The sequence below is a fragment of the Myotis daubentonii genome, chromosome 14 (genome assembly GCF_963259705.1).
Source record: "Myotis daubentonii chromosome 14, mMyoDau2.1, whole genome shotgun sequence".
Classification (NCBI taxonomy): domain Eukaryota; kingdom Metazoa; phylum Chordata; class Mammalia; order Chiroptera; family Vespertilionidae; genus Myotis; species Myotis daubentonii.
Genome location: NC_081853.1, coordinates 53283686 through 53287390, shown reverse-complemented (window position 1 = coordinate 53287390; position 3705 = coordinate 53283686).

Sequence of the window (3705 nt, the reverse complement as noted above, 5' to 3'; positions counted from 1 at the left end):
CAGTGCGTGCTGGGGTAGGCAGAAGCTTTGTGGACAGGGGAAAGCTGAGCTGGGGCTGGATCCCGGGAAGGACGCAGGTGAGGACACTGAGAACAATGTGCTCAGGTTGCACTGCCAGAAAGTAGCCGAGCTAAGGCTCAAACCCAGGCTGTCGGACTCCTTCCAACACCTGGGCTCATAGCTACTACCCTAGGAAGCAATCATGCTCCCAAGATGGATACATGAGCCGGGAGTGCTGATCTATTACCTCCTAAGGAAAAACAGAACTCGCCAGAATTATAATCCACAGTTTGAGAAGCCACATTATATTCAGAAAGTTCCCAAGGCAGCCTGGAGCGGATCAATAGACAAGGTACCCCGGGTTCCCCGATGGGGGCATGTCTGCAAGGGCTAGGCCTCTACTCCTTGGCTAGCTATTGACTAGCTACTGACGAGAGAATGGCCAAGTCTCGGGGCTCCTGTTTCAATGCCAGGCTGTTTATACAGTCCTTCTCCAGATATGACCAAACTCAACTGGACAAGACTCTAGGTCTTAATTATACTTCTATCCACTGCTAGACTAGTAAATGTTTAACAAGTGGCCCCTGGGAAGAAGGAAAACAAGCCCTGCTGTGTAGCGTTTGCCAAGTCCTATGGTGTAAATACTCCCACCACAACTGACTTGAAGCCACCAGTGGGGAGAGCTGGGCACAGTGGCCCCCAGATCATGTGGGCAGGCTCTAGCATACCATGGCTGTCACATGGCACCCCGCCTCCTGGAGACAGTGTTCAGATGCCCTGATGGGAATATGAGGTTTTCCCCAGATTCTCGGTAGCATATTTACCCAGTTAGCGACAGCCATGGTACATGGCATTTTCAGTTTAGTTCTTGGGGAAAGACCTCATTTCTAAATTTTTGGAGAACATTTTATTTTACCTCCAGGTGCCAACTACGATGACATAGTTATAAAGTGGCCACCATAGTGAGTGGAAACCTGTTGGGCTCAAGAAACCCACAATGGATTTCCTTTCCATAGTGCCTAGCGTCCAGAGTTCTGTGAAGACGAACCGTGGGGGTCTGTGATGGACTGAGTGACACCATGGGTAGCAATAGATATATTAGTGCAGAAGAATCTTCTGGAACACCCATCCCCCTGCCTCACTCTGCTGTCTTGCCCAACATAAAATGACAGGGGGGGAAATTTCTGTTGCTGAGTAACAGCCCAGGGTGAAGGGGGAGACCAGTCAATACAATTCTGAATTAGGGCAACCGTAACCCCCCAAACATCCGTCTTGAGGATTTACGGGAAAGCTACGGCATAGCTATAGTCCCACCAGCTGGTGGGGAAGTCCCATTAGCCCTGGGCATTGGATTATTTAAGATGAAATATCTGGGATATGGATGCTCTTTTCTGGGAAGAATAATCTATTCTGAGGCCGTCACAATCAATAGGCCCCTTTGAAGGCTGACGGGGGCCATTATTGGTAATGTTTTAGTTGTGTTTGCGAATCAACAATTCAGCAAAAAAAAATAGAACCATTTAGTAATTCCCATGGAGAGCCCTATCCGTCAATCTTGCAAGGAAGCCCCTCCATCCACTAAAAGCCCCAGCATCTCCCATGGCCCCTGGGGAGCCTGAAAGCTGCAACCAGCACAAAGGCTTGAGGGGGGACCTTGTAGGATGGCCGACTGTCCCCGTCCACCTGGGAATGAGGCTGCTCCTGGGGTGCTGGGCGTTTAGTGCTAAAACCAGGACAGTCCTGGGCAAACCAGGAGGGTGGCTAACCTGGGTCAGTGGTTCTCAACTGGAGGTGATTTTGCCCACCCGGTAGGGTTTTCAGATAAAAGTCAGGATGTCCTGTCACATTTAAGTTTCAAATAAACATTGAATCTCTCTCTCTTTTTTTTTTTTTTTTTTTTTAGTATAAGCATGTCCCAAATACTATAATAAAATGACTCTTGGCTTATCTGAAATTCAAATTTAACTGGCACTCTTTTGCTTTTCTATTTTCTGGCAGTCCTACTCCCAGACGACATTTGGCAATGATTGGAGGCGTTTTGGTGGTCACAACTACAACTTGTGTGTGTGTGTGTGTGTGTGTGTGTGTGTGTGTGTGTATGGGGGGGGGGGCGGGGCAGTGAGACCGGCATCTAGTGAGTAGAAGCTAGGGATGCTGCTAAACACCTTACAGTGCCCATGGCAGCCCTCCCCCAACAGAGAATTATGTGGCCCGAATGGGAGTGGTGCGGAGGTGGAGAACGCCTGCCCTAGATCTCACTCACAAGCGGGCTACCCACCAGCTCCGCCGTCCTAGGAAGAAACTAAAGGACCAGCGTGGGCTCCCCTGCTTTACCCACACGCGTGGAAAAACGTGCTATACGTTCCCAAACTTCAATGCTCCTAGCCAGACACAGCCAAACAGCCACTGGGGACTTAAGAAGTGTAGCAGAAGGCAAGGCTCCCCTTCCACGCTGGGGGAGCAAGGCAGGGTGAGCCATAAACAATAGTGCAGATAAAAGCCGAGCCAGCGTGGTCTCCAGGACGCCTCCGTCTCCCCAGACTTTTACGGCGACATTTCCTCGCACCCCTGAAGCCCGTTCTTGGCTTTGAACGCGGGGCTGCAGAATGTCTTCATTGTTTTTCCTGCACCGGGCCTGGCCGCGCCTGGAGTTTCCTAAAGGAAACTGTAGCAGCAGGAATTTTGTGTAAGACTGTAATAAGGGGGCTTTATCCTTTCAAAAATACATCCTTTCTCCTTGTTGCCAGCCCGCCCACAGCCCTGTGAAAAATGTGGCTCAGAAGTTACTGAGGCGTTTTTATGTTTTTCCTGTCTCGCTGGCGTTCCTACCGAGCCACGGGCGGCAATTATTCCGTGGCGCATGTAGGCACCCCGGCTTGGACGAATGAATGAGCGAATGAGTCAGGAGTCAAGGTGTCTGTTCGGTGCCCATTTCCCTATTGTGTAAAAAATAGAATGTAAAAAATGGCTTCTGCTTGAAAGGAATCGGTGAATTGGGCTGCTCTAGGTACTTCATGTAAGTACCTAGAAATTCATGTTGACTGGGTAGAGTTCAGTTGGAGATGGACGGCGGGGATGGTTACACAACAACGTGATTGTACTTAATGCAACAGGACTGTACCCTTACAAATGGTGAGAATGGCCCTGGCTGATTTAGCTCAGTGGCTGGAGCATCAGCCCATGGGCTGAAGGGTTGCAGGTTTGAATCCTGGCTGATGTGTCTCCCTTACATCAGTGTTTCTCTCTTTCTCTGTGTCTCCCCATCCCTTCCACTCTCTCTAAAAATCAATGGAAAAAATATCCTAGGGTGAGGGTTAAAAAACAAACAAACAAAAGTAAGGTTAGAATGGTAAATATTGTTATGTACATTTAACCACAGTTTAAAAACAAGAGGAGTTGGTGGTATGCCATCCACCTCGGCATGTAGTAGGTGCTCAGTAAATGTTTGCTGATTGATTGTTTACCTAAGGTTGATCTGGGTTTAACTATTTACGTATTTCCCCCCAATAAGTTTGGCAATTGTTTCATCATCCTGTATCCTTATTTTTAAAGTGAAGTGGACATTGTTAGCATCACCTATTCTGTGTTCTTAACCCAGCGATCACTTTGAAGGATGCGTTTTCTGTGTGGAAGTCACACTTCCAAAGTCAGATCCTGTTAAGTCTTCATTTTCTCCAAATATGTACCCGATACTTTGAGAATCTC